Source organism: Phyllobates terribilis, unplaced genomic scaffold (assembly GCF_046119375.1).
Source record: "Phyllobates terribilis strain yellow unplaced genomic scaffold, ASM4611937v1 Scaffold_1__5_contigs__length_1240528914, whole genome shotgun sequence".
NCBI classification, from domain to species: domain Eukaryota; kingdom Metazoa; phylum Chordata; class Amphibia; order Anura; family Dendrobatidae; genus Phyllobates; species Phyllobates terribilis.
In genome coordinates, this window is record NW_027362761.1 from 890,240,098 (window position 1) to 890,256,029 (window position 15,932).

The 15,932-nt window shown below is 47.4% G+C and overlaps 1 protein-coding gene across 2 annotated transcripts in view; it reads left to right on the plus strand.

The window, feature by feature from the left end:
- Nucleotides 1-15,932, plus strand: part of LOC141154274 (EF-hand calcium-binding domain-containing protein 14-like) — a 315,751-nt gene that overhangs the window by 271,055 nt on the left and 28,764 nt on the right. The gene's annotated exons all lie outside the window — the stretch shown is intronic.

Here is a 15,932-nt window from a genome sequence, read left to right on the forward strand (position 1 = left end):
CTCTACAATGTTTTCTGGGCTTTACTAATTTTTACAGGAAATTCATCCAAAATTACTCTGTTATAGTGAAACCCCTTACTGACATGACTAAGAAGGGGTCTGATTTTTCCAAATAGTCAGATGCTTCCCTCCAGGCTTTTTCTTCCTTAAAGAATCATTTTGCCACTGCACCTATACTCAGTCAACCCGATGTTTCTCAACCCTTTATTGTGGAGGTCGATGCTTCGGATATCGGGGTTGGTGCTGTGTTGTCTCAGGGTTTGTCCCTAGGTAAATGGCGTCCATGCGCATTCTTTTCTAAAGAATTGTCTTCTCCTGAGAGAAATTATGACGGGGGTAATAGGGAACTTTTGGCGATCAAATTGGCATTCAAGGAATGGCGACATTGGTTGGAGGGGGTTGTCCATCCTATTACTGTTATTACTGACCATAAGAACCTGTCATATCTCCAGTCAGCTAAACGTCTCAACCGTAGGCAAGCCAGATGGTCCCTGTTTTTAACTAGGTTGAATTTTATTGTCACTTTTCGTCCAGGGGTTAAAAATGTCATGCCAATGCTTTGTCCCAGAGCTTCCCTGGTGGTGGTGACAATGAGAACCCTGCCCCGATATTACAGAAAGGGGTAGTCATTTTGGCTCTTTATCCTGAACTGGAGGGTGAGGTGCTGGAGGCTTAGAGGGACGTCCCTGCCTCCTGCCCTTCAGGAAAGTTATTTGTACCATCTGATCTGCGCCGCAATGTAATCAAGGAACATCATAACTCTGTGCTTGCTCGGCATCCAGGTGGTAAGGCAACTGCGGACCTCCTCTCTCGTCGTTTTTGGTGGCTGGGGTTGCATCGGGATGTAATTGAACATGTAGCTGCTTGTAGTATTTGCGCGCGTTCTAAGATTTTGCATACCTGTCCGTCTGGTACTTTTCTTCCGTTACCTATCCCTAGTAGGCCATGCACACACTAGTCCATGGATTTTATTACTGACCTACCGGTTTCTGTAGGTAAAATGGTGGTTTTGGCCGTAGTAAATAGGTTCAGTAAAATGGTTCACTTCGTCGCATTACCTGCACTTGCCAGTGCCAAGACACTTGCTCAGGTGTTCATAAATGAGATTGTGAAACTTCTCGGGGTTCCCTCCGGTGTGGTGTCTGATCGAGGGACCCAGTTTGTTTCCAATTTCTGGAAGGCATTCTGTTCTCGACTGGGGGTGCAGCTGTCCTTTTTCTCTGCCTTCCACCCTCATTTGAATGGTCAGACCGAGCATGTCAATCAGAACTTGGAGACATACCTCATATATTTCGTCTCCGAAAATCAGGAGGATTGGGCATCCTACTTACCGCTGCCAGTGTGGCGCCCCTGAGGGTTCGGTCGCCACAGAGGTACTGCATCTCACCCAGAGGTGTGGTATCTCACTCTCAGTTAAGGAAGGAGTACAGCTCGGGACCCTAACACCCGCATCCAACACATACCCGCAGTGGGGGTAGGGCAAGATTGCTCCTAAGGGAGAGCACAGTCCCGAGTCCCTAGCTGTGGGAAGTTCTATGTAGTGGGTGTGGGTGGAGGATGTAGTTAGGGGAGCACATGAGAGGAAGGTATATATAGAGAAGCCATCTTGTTAGGACAGTTCAGTTCAGTCAGAACAGTGAGCAGTGAATGAGAACAGTCTACAGTGAGAGGAGTGGAACAGGGCTCTGCAGGAGCTCTGCTCAGACAGTGGGCCTGAGGAGAGGCCCAGGACTGAAGGAAGAGGAGAGGGAGCAGGAAGGGCTCCAGGAACGAAGGAAGGGACCCCAGGGGTACGGGCAGTGCTGGAGGCCACCTGTACGCCCGAATCTACCGGGAGGTGGAGGGGTCAGGCCACACAAAGGGGACCGGTCCCTCAACTCGCAGAGCACTTTATGTCTCAACTAGAAACCGGAGGCTGCAGTATTTCAAGTCCTGTAGCCAACAGTCCATATCAGTCTCACCAAGAAGGTAGCTATAGAAGACCCAGGGGACAGAACAGACGTCGCCCGACAAGGCCCACAGGTACCGGATTGGGACACTTGGTATGAGGTGCAGGGAGACAGCCAGAGAAAGGACACAGAAGGGGGTCCCGTTATGTACTCCAGAAATATGAGGGTTGCCCGAACCCCTCCCTGAGTAAGCGCAGCACGACGAGGGAAGTTACATTGGTACCTGTAACTTGGACTGCAATAACCGTGAGTAAAGACCCTGAGGACTGCACTCCATTGTCTCTGTGATTATTGCTGTGCCATCAAACCCTGCACTACAACGCCCAGCGCAACCTATACCATCTACACTGCCCTGGAGCAATGCTCTACCTGTGGAGAGCCACACCAGATTTGCTGCACTAACATCAGCTCCAGAGGTTCTGCTCTGCAGCGGCGGCTCCCTTTAGCCGCATACCACAGATGGCATCACAAACTTTGTACATAAATCCCCTGTAAATATTCCCCTGTTGAATGACCGCCCTGGGTCATGGACCGGGTCATCGCCACTCTGACATATCCCCGAGTAACGACCGGCCCGGCACCGAGTACCCCACGGCCCAGGGGGCGCGTCACCAGAATTTGCCATCAATAATCATCGTCAAGATTCCACTGTCAGGTCACCGTTCTTCGGTGCATACGGTTATCATCCACAGTTTGGTACCTTCAGTGGGGGAGGAGCTTCAAGAGTTCCTGAGGAAGAATGGTTTGCTTCATCACTCTCCTCGTTATGGCTGGGTGTTCTGTGCAATTTAAAGACCATGTATAAATGTATGGCTGACAGAAAACGCTAGCCAGGTCCGGACCTGAATGTGAATGACTTTGTGTGGTTGTCTTCCAGGAATATAAGATTGAAAGTTCCTTCTTGGAAACTGCGACCTAGGTTCTTTGGTCCCTATAAAATAACCACCAAGATTAACCCAGCAGTGTTTTGTCTTGAACTTCCTCAGGCCCTTAAGGTCCAAAATGTGTACAACAGGTCCTTACTCAAAAGGTATGTGGAACCTCTTGAGCCCTCACCTCTACCACCGCCCCCAATAATGGTTGATGGTAATCTGGAGTTCCAGATTTCGAGAATTGTAGATTTTCATCTCCAACATCGTTCTCTACAATACTTGGTGCACTGGAAAGGCTACAGTGCAGAGGAGAGGATGTGGGTTTCAATGTCAGAGGTGAATGCTCCCAGATTGGTTCGCTCATTCCACACCGCTTTTCCTGAGACTCGTAAAGGGGGGGGTTGTGTCACAGGTGTGTCAGAGGTGACAGACAGTCGCCCTGCAGTGGGTAGCGGGACATCGCTACATTTGGCATTGAAGACAGCTTCCTAGATTAGAGGCTGTCTTTAGGACCGAGCGGCTACCTCTCTCTTACTAATTAGCTCTCTGGCCTGGGTGTATATGACGCACCCCTGGGCCTGTGTCGCGCAGCGTTGCGCACGCGGGAGCTTACCCGGAGCCGGATCTTTTGAGGGTTGTAGTCTCGTGGCGGTGATCCGGTCCGTGCCCAGGGAGTCAGACTAAGTGGCGCTGTATCAGCGGTAGATGTTGGATGACTACGCCAAAAGTTGAATGCAGCTTTGGAGCTGCCGCTGCAGAGCAGACCGCTGAGGCCGGTGGAAGGATGGTGCAGCGGGGATGGTATAACCCCCAACGGGAGGGGTATGGCCTCAGGGCAGCCGACGTGGATGATGGGGGTAGCAGGAACCACTCGGAGACGGTACGGTGTAGTTCAGGGTCTTTACTGGTGACAAAGATAGACCCTCCCGGAGTACTGGCTAGCGATTGGGGCCTGGTCAGTCCTTGAGCAGATGGGATCTCCCCTGGCCAGGCGGAGTTGTAGGCCTCCCAAACTAACTGTACTCTTCTGGCTACCTTGCTAGAGGCGGGTATAAGTAGCCCACGTCCCTGAGTGTACCGTGTGGTGCTCACCCGTATGGCCGGTGACTCGGGGCCTTCTAGTAGCTTCCGCTCCACGACGGCGGTGCTGGTCCCATGCGTGTGACCGTGCCTTCGGGTTTCTTGGCCAGAGGACCTGAAATCCCCTGCCTGACGGATTCTGCTGCTGGGTAGGAGTTAGTCCCCACAGCCTCGGACTCCGGGTCCGGTAAGAAATCTTCTCAGTCAGGGCGAGCTCTGCAGCTGCCAGCCCCTGACTCCTTGTAACACTGCTCCCACAGAGCTCCTGTTGTTTCTTCCCATAGCTGCTTCTCTTCTCTGTCTCTACTTCTGGCATGGCCCAGGAGCTGGGCCCAGCCGGAGCCACAGCTCCCTGTCAGCCCTCCTGGCTGAACTCTCCCTCTGAACTCTCTAACCCTGCCTCAGCCCCAGGTTTATATAGGGGAAGTTCTTCCCCTCCCAGGACTGGGCAGGAGGTGTGGCATGCATAGGATCCCTGACCAAGAGACCTCCCACCTGCTCTCAGACGTAATATCTCTATCACTGTGGCAACCAGACCCCTGGGGTGTCACATATACATACCTGGTGTGTCTGAGATGGAGTCGCCAGCTATATCCATTTCTACTTGTGCAGCTTAGCAGGAGCAGTACTTCATCCTCTCTGGAGCTTGAGGCCGTGTGCTTATTTGGAGTTCATCTAAAGCGAAGCCACTTCCCCTGTTTTGTCCACCCTTGTTGTCTACAGAGCTTAGTGGAGGGTGACTAGTGCTCATCTCCTTCCATCCCTAGCCGTAGCCATTCCCCAGGGAGAGTAGGGCAGGGCACGCGTGCGGTGATTGCTGAAGAGGCAATATAGGGACGATAGTGTCTGGGCTCCCTTTCTCTTTTCCCTCTGTGTTGCACTAAAGGCCCCTCATCTCCGATTGGTGGACGCTACAGCGTTCTGATTGGGCGGCCTTGGTTTAACATTGCTACTGCGTCTCCGGTCAGATGGGATTGCTACTGCGTCTCCGGTCAGACGGGAACACTGGTGTGTGCATTGTTCCTGTACAGATGTATGGATGTCCATATATTTATATGAATATATACAGTATATAGAGATGTAAATGGCCATTTATGTGTATGCATATCTGTATGTTTGAGAGTATGTATGTGTATATATAGTTATCTGTATACGTATGTGTATATGAGTGTGTGTGTATATATTTATGTACTTAAAAATATGTATGAGTACATGGATGAATCTGTTTACATACGAGTACACAAATGTATATGCGTGTATGTATGTGTGTATGTATGTATGTATGTATGTATCTGTATACGCATGTGTATACATATGTATATATATATATGGACTGCTCACTGCGGTGACTACTGCTACTACTGAAAGAATGAGAAACAAAGCTTTTGCATAGTAGAACACACAGTTTATTAGACACATCAGTACAGAAATGTCAGTAGTGTAGAAACATGAATAGTTGCCCACTATAGGTTCTGATGCTGCCAAGGAACAGCACCAGGACCGTTAAAATACTGGCAATAGTTGTCGCGGCAGGTCTTCGCATCATGGGTGTTTCTGCCATGTCCCACTGGTTGAAGGCCTGCAATTGCAGGATCGTTTGCACGCCATTCACCGAGCTCCACTTCCCCATTGGCTAGGTGCACAGAGTCCACGAAGCCAGGCGGACAGTACGTAATTGCATCACGTCGACGAAGAAAGTTGTGAAGCGTGCAACAGGCCACAACAACAGAGTCTGTTGATTTAAGCTTCATGTTAATTGGCGTGTGAAAAACTCTGAAGCGGTTGGCCAGGACAGCGTGTCAGAAAACATGCTGTGTGGGTGTGTGTGCACGAGACCCCTAAAATATCTACCCATGCAAAGCATATATATACAGATAGAAGCCAAGCCCTCCCTCCCTGAAGAGCAATGATAGCAGATAATTGGTAGATGTCCTATAAATGAATTAAAAATGGAAACTCATTTGAGACCCCAAACAATACCTACCACACTAAAGATGTCTGATTTCTTCAAAGTGGAGTCACAGCCAGAGAACGCTGTTGGGATCCGAAAAACAAGGACGCAGTAGTGACTACCAATCGGGGACGAGGGGAGCGGAAAAGTCCAATTTATGCATGCCTACGTGTCTCAGTTCTGAATCGCTAACGAGGTCATTGATAAGGTGTCAAATACAGCGATGCACACTGCCCAGCGGGGGCACAACGACCCAGGAATGGTCCAGGAAGCTTTGTAACGATCAGCGATCTCACAGCAGGGGCCTGATCGTTGCTACCTGTCAGACATAACGAGATCACTAGTGAGATCGCTATTGCGTCGCGAAAACCGTGACTCATCAACGATCTCGCTAGCAATCTCGTTATGTGTGACAGGGCCTTTAGTCTTTCCCACACCTGGCATGACTGAAGTACACCTGCACAGGAGCACAATATCGGGGACATTGTGTGGATGACGTAGGATGTATCATCCACACAAAGCAATAAGGTGGAAGGCATCACAAGAATAAGGGAGGCACCTAACTAGGACAGTGACCCTCATTGGACCCGACCACCCCATAGATATTATAAAAGGTCTTTTTCTTGTCTTGCATGCCAGACATACTCTCAAATGACTACTACTTTACACGATCTTGTAAAAGAGTGGAAGCTGTTTTAGCTGCAAAGGTGGGACAAACTCCATATTAATGCTCCTGGATATAAATTGTGAATTGTATAAAAGCTCCTGTATTTAATGTGTATGTTTCCCAATACTTTTGTCCATGAAGTGTACATTGAATCATTTTCACGAGAAACTGAAATTGTTAACTAAATTCAAGAAAAGGTAAAGGTGGACGCATCTGTATAAGGTGGGAGAAAAGTGCAAACCATCCCAGCCTTTAGTGGGAAATTATGTCCAATTAGTGTTGAGTGAGTATGCTCTGTTCCGAGTATGCTCGGGCGAGCTCCGAGTATTTACAGTTGCTCGGTGTTATGTTTGAATCGCTCCCATGTGCATGATTTGCAACTGTTTGACAGCTTTATTACATGTGAGGAATGTGTAAGAAATAGACATTTCTCACATGTAATAAAGCTGTCAAACAGTCGCAAATCATGCACACGGGAGCGATTCAAAGATATCACCGAGCAGCTGTAAATACTCAGAGCTCGGCCCGAGCATACTCGGCGAAAGGGTTAACAGAACATACTCGCTCAACACTATGTCCAATACCTAAAGTTAGTGTATTTTTCTGAATATTATTTTACTTTTGTTGAATATTTCATTAAAGAGTATTGTTAACAATAGATGAGCAAAAATTTGCGTCTAATTTTATTTAAAAAAATTCCCAATTTGATATTTTTGCAATTTGTTTCACATGAATTAAGCAAAATGGTGGCTGGACCTTGCTGCTCACCTGTCCCACCACTGTCTCATTCTCTACTACATCTGACCTCTTATTTCCTACGGTGTGCAACAACCTCTTTGAACATCTTTACTCTGTGCCAGCTACTAGCTAGCGATGAGCGAGTGTATTCGTTACCATTCGCTAGTATTCGAGTTACTTGTTATATTGTGAGTATTTGTGTACTTGCCTCGTTATATTCGGATGTCCCGCCCTGCAGTTTTGGTGCCTCTTTTGCAGCCACTTAGCATGCTGGGCTTCTTAACCAATCACAGTAATGCTGCAGACGTCTTGGTTGTGGCATTACTGCGATTGGCTGTCCGCCCAGCGTAATAGGGTATATTTAAGCCCTGCCGCCGTCATTTTGTGCACATTTCATCCGGAGCCTGCATTCTACAAGCATAGAGAGAGATCACTGAGCTGTAGGGAGATTGTATATGCCTCTTGATAAAACAAAAGCCCTTTTAGGGCTGCCTGCAGTGTATACTAGTTCAGTGTAGAGTAGGGAGGGAGAGATACTCGAGCAGGGACAGTTTAAAGGAGCCGCTCATTAGCTCCATAATACCACCAAAAAATAGCTCTTTTCAGAGCTGAAGACACACAACAGTCAGAGTACAGGGAGGGAGCGATTGTGTATTAGGTAGGGAGAGGTTAAAGAGTTCTTCCAGTGTCCATCTTAAAACAGCTCTTGTCAGAGGCAAAGCAATATTTTTCTAGCACACAGAGTAGTAACAATTTGTGCTGCCTATTTTTTTAATAGTAACATAGTAACATAGTAACATAGTTTATAAGGCCGAAAAAAGACAAGCGTCCATCCAGTTCAGCCTATTTCTTGTGCACTGCAGCTATTCCGCAGCGTTGATCCAGGGAAAGGCAAAAAAAAAACATGCGGTATAGGCCAATTTACATCATTGAGGAAAAATTCACTTCCCGACTCCAATCTGGCAGTCAGATTAAATCCCTGGATTAATTAACTATCACTAAGCATAAGATGTAATTTTATTGTTCTCAAGAAAGGCGTCCAGGCCTCTCTTGAACTCATTAAGTGAGTTGGACATCACCACTTCCTCTCCCAGAGAGTTCCAGAGTCTCACGGCTCTGACCGTAAAGAATCCCCTTCTATGCTGGTGCAGGAACCTCCTTTCCTCCAGACGCATAGTGTGCCCCCTCGTCTTTGTCACCATCCTTGGTATAAACAGGTCATGGGAGAGATCTCTGTACTGCCCCCTGATGTATTTATACATGTTTATGAGGTCTCCCCTAAGCCTTCTCTTTTCCAACGTAAATAGGCCTAATTTTGACAACCTCTCTGGGTATTCTAGTCCCTCCATTCCCTTTATTACCTTAGTCGCCCTCCTTTGTACCCTCTCTAGCTCCAATATGTCTTTCCTGAGCACCGGAGCCCAGAACTGTGCACAATATTCTAAGTGCTGCTTATCAGCGCTTTATACAGAGGAAGAACAATGTTCTCATCATATGCCCCTATTCCTCTTCTGATGCATGCCATGACTCTATTTGCCTTCGCAGCTGCTGCCTGACACTGGGCACTCCAATTTAATTTGCTGTTAACCAAGACGCCCAGGTCCTTCTCCATGTCAGATTTCCCCAAGGGTTTCCCATTTAATATGTATGGGTGACTGCTGTTTTTCTTTCCCATGTGCATGACCTTACATTTATCGGCATTGAACCCCATTTGCCATTTTTTGGCCCAACTCCCCAATTTATCTAAATCCTCCTGTAGCTGTGCCCTATCCTCATCTGTATTAACTACTTCACAAAGTTTAGTATCATCTGCAAATATTGCTATTTTACTATGCAACCCTTCCACTAGATCATTAATAAATATATTAAATAATATAGGGCCCAAGACAGACCCTTGAGACACCCCGATAGTAACCCTGACACACCCTGAGCTTACTCCATTGATAACCACCCTCTGCTCTCTATCACTCAGCCAGCTATTTACCCACTTGCACACATTATCCCCCAGACCAAGCATTCTCATTTTATATACCAACCTTTTGTGTGGCACGGTATCAAACGCTTTGGAGAAGTCAAGGTATACAACATCCACTGACTCTCCCCGGTCCAGCTGTGAGCTCACCTCCTCGTAGAAGATGATCAGGTTTGTTTGGCAGGAGCGATCCCTCATGAATCCATGTTGATATGGAGTTAGACAGTTATTATCATTAAGATATTCTACAATAGCATCTCTAAGAAATCCTTCAAACAATTTACCCACAACAGACGTTAAGCTTACTGGTCTATAGTTCCCAGGGTCACTTTTAGACCCCCTTTTGAATATTGGTACCACATTTGCTAGTGGGACAGTCCCTGTCCATAAAGAGTGCTTGAATATAAGATACAGCGACCTGTCTATCACATTACTTAATTCTTTTAGTACCTGGGGGTGTATGCCATCTGGGCCTGGTGACTTGTCTATTTTGATATTATTTAGGCGTTTCTGAACTTCCTCCTGGGTTAGGTGGGTGATATTTAGCGGAGGGTTTACTTTATCACTCTGCATTTCCTCCGATAAATTGTTTTCTTTTGTGAAAACAGTGGAGAAGAAGCTATTGAGTAGGTTTGCTTTACCCTCATCACCCTCTATGATTTTACCCAGGTTATTTTTCAATGGGCCAACTCCATCAGTTTTAATCCTTTTACTGTTTATATAGTTAAAGAACAGTTTGGGATTCGTTTTACTTTCCTTGGCAATTAGTCTCTCTGTCTCCTCTTTTGCTATTCTTATTTGTTTCTTACAGATTTTGTTTTTTTCCCTATAAGATATTAGCGCTTCCTCGCTGCCTTCTTGTTTAAGTTTACCGAAAGCCCTTTTTTTGTTTTTCATTGCCCTCTTGACTTCCTTATTTAGCCACATTGGCTTTCTCCTATTCCTAGCCCTTTTATTCCCATAAGGTATGTACCTTCTACAGTGACTATGTAGGACTGTTTTGAAAATTTCCCATTTTCTATCCGTGCTCCTATTACTGAAGATACTATCCCAGTCTATAAGGTGAAGGGCATCTCTTAGCTGATCAAACTTTGCCCTCCTGAAGTTCAGTGTTTTTGTGACTCCCTTGCTGGGCACCCTACTGAAGCACATGTGGAATTGTATAATGTTGTGGTCACTATTTCCCAGGTGCCCCCCCGACCTGCACCTCAGTTATTCTTTCTGGCCTGTTAGTTAATATTAAGTCTAAAAGGGCCGTCCCTCTAGTTGGTTCCTGCACAAGTTGTGACAAATAATTGTCTTTGATAATTGACAGAAACCTGTTTCCTTTCTGAGATCTACAGCTTTCGGTTTCCCAGTCTATATCGGGGTAGTTGAAGTCCCCCATAATAATCACCTCGTTATTTTTTGCTACTTCATCTATTTGTCTCACTAATAGACTTTCCGTGGCTTCTTCTATATTTGGTGGTTTATAACAGACTCCTATGATAATTTTATTATTGTTTTTTTCCCCATGTATCTCCACCCATAAGGACTCGACCTCCTCATTTCCCTCCCATACATCCTCCCGTATTGTAGGCTTTAGACACGTTTTTACATATAGACAGACTCCACCCCCTTTCCGATTTCTTCGATCTCTTCTAAACAGACTGTAACCCTGTAAGTTAACTGCCCAGTCATAGCTTTCATCTAACCATGTCTCGGTTATTCCCACTATGTCATAGTTACCTGTAGATATTTCTGCTTCCAGTTCATCCATCTTGTTTGTCAGGCTCCTGGCATTTGCTAGCACGCAGTTTACACGATTTTGTTTTGTTCCAATCTTCTCCCTGTGGATTGTATTAGAAATTTTCTTACCTCCCTTCCAAGTATCTTGTCTTGGACCTTCATTGTCGCACTTCATATCTTTCATTAGTATGTTCTCTGGTTTCATGTTCGTGTCCAGTGTTTTTCTTCCCATCCCCTCTTCTTCTAGTTTAACGCCCTCCTGATGAGTGCTGCGAGTCTCTTGGCGAATGTGTGTTTCCCGGGTTTGTTGAGGTGTAGTCCGTCTCTGGCAAGGAGTCCGTCATAGAGGTAATTCACACCGTGGTCCAGGAATCCAAATCCTTGTTGTCTTCACCATCGTCTCAGCCAGTTGTTCACATCAAGGATCCTGTTCCATCTCCTGACGCCATGCCCGTCTACTGGAAGGATAGAAGAAAAAACTACCTGCGCATCCAGTTCTTTTACTTTCTTCCCCAATGCTTCAAAGTCCTTGCAGATTGTCGGTAGGTCCTTCCTTGCCGTGTCATTGGTGCCAACATGTATCAGAAGAAATGGGTGGACATCCTTGGAACTGATGAGCTTCGGTATCCTATCGGTAACATCCTTGATCTTCGCACCTGGGAGGCAGCATACTTCTCTTGCGGTTATGTCCGGTCTGCAGATAGCTGCTTCTGTTCCTCTCAGTAGTGAGTCTCCCACCACCACCACTCTTCTTCCCTTCTTGGCTGTCCTTTTTCTTGTCGCTTCTGGGTGTTTCTGGGTGCTCTTTTCTTTTTTGCTTGCTGGTAGTGCCTCATCCTTAGGTGTGCCATCTTCGTCCTCCACAAGTCCTTGGAATCTGTTTCTCAGTTGTGTGGTTGGTGGTGTCTCCATGGTCTTCTTGCTTCTTTTGGTCACTTGCCTCCACTTGTCTGCCTCTGGAGGTTCTCTGACGCTTCCTTCACTTTCCGTGACCAGAAGTGACGCTTCTGTTCTGTCCAGGAAGTCTTCATTTTCCTTGATGAGTTTTAATGTCGCAATTCTTTCTTCCAGTCCCCGCACCTTTTCTTCTAAAAGAGCCAGTAGTCTACACTTCTGGCAGGTGAAGTTGGTTTCATCTTCTGGTCGATCTGTGAACATGTAGCACATGTTGCAGCTCACCATGTAGGTTGTCACATCTGCCATGCTGCTCCTTGTCCCTGCTGACTTGATGTCTGTCTTCTTTCTAACGGCGCGCGGTTTGGCGATGCTTTCCAAGCAGCTGGTCCTGGCTGTACCCAACGATCTTCTAGCTGAGGGAGACTCTTTGCTTTTCCCAGAAGGCACCTGGAATATGCAAATTGTCCTCTTCAAGCTTCAATCCCTGGTTTGGCGATGCTTTCAAAGCAGCTGGTCCAGGCTGTACCCAACGATCTTCTAGCTGAGGGAGACTCTTCGCTTTTCCCAGAAGGCACCTGGAATATGCAAATTGTCCTCTTCAAGCTTCAATCCCTGGTTTGGCGATGCTTTCAAAGCAGCTGGTCCAGGCTGTACCCAACGATCTTCTAGCTGAGGGAGACTCTTCGCTTTTCCCAGAAGGCACCTGGAATATGCAAATTGTCCTCTTCAAGCTTCAATCCCTGGTTTGACGATGCTTTCAAAGCAGCTGGTCCAGGCTGTACCCAACGATCTTCTAGCTGAGGGAGACTCTTCGCTTTTCCCAGAAGGCACCTGGAATATGCAAATTGTCCTCTTCAAGCTTCAATCCCTGGTTTGGCGATGCTTTCCAAGCAGCTGGTCCTGGCTGTACCCAACGATCTTCTAGCTGAGGGAGACTCTTTGCTTTTCCCAGAAGGCACCTGGAATATGCAAATTGTCCTCTTCAAGCTTCAATCCCTGGTACTGATCTATTTTCCACGCTGTTTTAGGGGTCAGAGCCTGGCTTCTGCTGTCCACATTAGTCCATTTAAAAAGGCGGTTAGTGCCCAACGCAAACCAGTAGTCCAAACATTTCCTACTGCCTGCTACAAAGCATGCACCAGCCCATTTTCCTTGCTGTTTTTGGGGTGACAGCCTGCCTTCTGTCCACATTAGTCCACTTAAAAAGGCATTTAGTGCATTAAACAAAGCAGTAGTCCAAGCATTTCCTACTGCCTACTACAAAGCATGCACCAGCACATTTTCCCCACTGTTTTTGGGGTGACAGCCTGCCTTCTGTCCGCATTAGTCCACTTAAAAAGGCGTTTAATGCCCTACGCAAAGCAGTAGTCCAAATATTTCCTACTGCCTGCTACCAAGCGCGCACCAGGCCATTTTCCCCATTGTTTTTGGGCTGACAGCCTGCCTTCTGTCCACATTAGTGCACTTAAAAAGGCGCTTAGTGCACTAGGACAAGCAGTAGTCCAAACATTTCCTACTGCCTGCTACAAAGCACGCACAAGCCCATTTTCCTCGCTGTTTTTGGGGTGACAGCCTGCCTTATGTCCACATTAGTCCACTTATAAAGGTGTTTAGTGCCCTACGCAAGGCAGTAGTCCAAACATTTCCTACTGCCTGCTACCAAGCACTCACCAGGCCATTTTACCCACTAGTTTGGCTGTGACAAAAAAAATTTCCCGGTCTGGAAGTAAACGTATGTGGAAGCCAGAAGAGCGAGAGCAGATTCTGTCTTGGATAGCAGACAAGGCCTCTACGCATTTGCCAAGCAGCAACAAATCTTCCACGACCACACAGTCTACTGTCGATACACAGAAGGCTGGCTCATCCAGTCCTGAAGCTGATTCTCTTTCCTCCAGCCATTATCAGTCACAGGAGACATATGACCCCAAACTTGGCCACTCCGAGGATCTGTTTGGTGCGTATTCTTTGGTTGGCTCTGGCCTATCACTGTGCAGCATTGAAGAGGGGCAAGATGAGGTGGCGTGCATTGATGCTCAAGTATTTGAGGACCTACGGCCAGAAGAAAGCCACTTGGAGGAATGTCATTTACTGTCTCCAGAGGTGGAGGCTGATGATGATGAGACACAGTTGCCATCAGGTCAGCCTACAATGTCAACTGGGAAGGAGGATGAGATGGAAGACGAGGTGGTCGATGATGAGTTCACTGATCCTACCTGTACCGTTGGCATGCATAGCCATGACAGCAACACAGAGGAAGACGGATATGTAGTACCAACACAGGCACCAAGGGGACGTGGTTTGCCCAGAGTGAGAACTGGGTTAACTGTTCCCAAGAGCACCCCCACTGTGTGCCAAGTGAGGGAAAGGGGGCGTTCAGCTGCTGTGTGGAATTTTTTTCTGTAGTCTGTAGCATCTGCCATACCAAGTTGAGCAGAGGCCAGGGCAAAAGCAACCTGAGCACCACCAGTATGCGAAACCACATGGCAGCCAAGCACCCCAGTAGGTGGGCGGAACACCAGGGTACTAAATCTGCGTCTGCGGGTCAAACAAATGCCATGTCGCCTGGGCTATGTCCTTCAGAATCTGCTGTTCAGGAAGCAGGCGCTCATACTTCTTGCCCACACACAACAAACATCAACCGCATCCACTTCCTTGCCCCAGCGAACCGTCCAATTCTCCATGCCTGAGAGCTTGGTAAGAAAGCGTAAATACCCAGCCACGCACCCACAGACACAAATACTAAACTCGCACATTGCCAAATTGCTAGCTGTGAAGATGTTGCCGTTTAGGCTTGTGGGAACACAGTCTTTCCGTGATCTCTTGGCTGTGACTGCCCCATGATACAGTGTTCCCAGCAGCCACTATTTTGCCCGGTGTGCCATCCCTGTGTTACACAAGCACGTGTTAAACAATCTGAATCGTGTTCTCACCAACTTCTGTCAGGGTTTCCGCCTCTTCATATTCCACTTCCTCCCTCCCCTCCTCCTGCTCCTCATCCTCTGCTGAATTAAGCTCCCCATCACTGCCAAGCTGGGACCTGTGCAGCAGCGCACTGGCAACATGCTCTGCTGAAGGTGATCTGTTTAGGTCAGAAAGCACACACTGCAGCAGAGCTGTGGTAAGCTTTAAAACAATAGACCGATCAGTGGCTCTCCCCGCAGCACCTCCAAACTGGTCTGGTCGTCTGGGATAATGGGCATAACCTGGTGGTGGTTTTAAAGGTCGGCAAGCTGGTACACGTGCCACGCATGGCTCACGTGCTGAACCTAGTTGTTCAGAAATTTCTGAAAAGTTACTGTTACTTGCCGTACCTACTTGAGAAGGTGCACTGTATTAGCGCCCATTTCCACCATTCCTCTACCGCTTTTGCTGCTCTTACAGCGCTGCAAAAGCGCTTGAATTTGCCAAGTCACCAACTCATTTGCGACCTGCCCACACGGTGGAAGTCACCCTATCATATGTTGGCGAGGATTAGTGAACAGCAGAGGGCAGTAGCTGAATACCAGCTTCAACTTGCCCGTTAGACTGAGAGTCAGCCACCACACATAACAACTGTCGAGTGGGTGTGGATCGCTGACATTTGTGAGGTTCTTGAGAACTTTGAGTACTGCACCAACCTCGTGAACGTTGATCAGGCTATTATCAGCGTAACCATCCTGCTGCTGTGTCTCTTGAAACAATCACTGCATAATCTCAAAGAGGAAGCTTTGAGCGCCCAGCATTTTGGTATGGAGCCAAATTTCCCAATGGGTGATACTACCCAGCCCAGCCAATATTCTGAGGCAACTTTGGGTAATGAGGAGGAAGATTAGGAGGATGAGGAGGGAGGGGTCTTGTTTTTCTGTGCTACAGAGGGGACTTGTAATGCTACAGAGGGGACACCCAACTCAAGCTTCATGTCTGTCCAGCCTGGATGGGCTGGAAAGGAGGAGGTGGAGGAGGAGGCGAGTCAACGTGAGGAGAGGATGGGTACTGTTTCTACTGTTGGGGACACAGAACATTTGCATTTTTGCAGCTTTGCCCACATGGCACAGTTCATGTGTAAGTATCTGTGGCAAGACCTCGCGTGATACACATT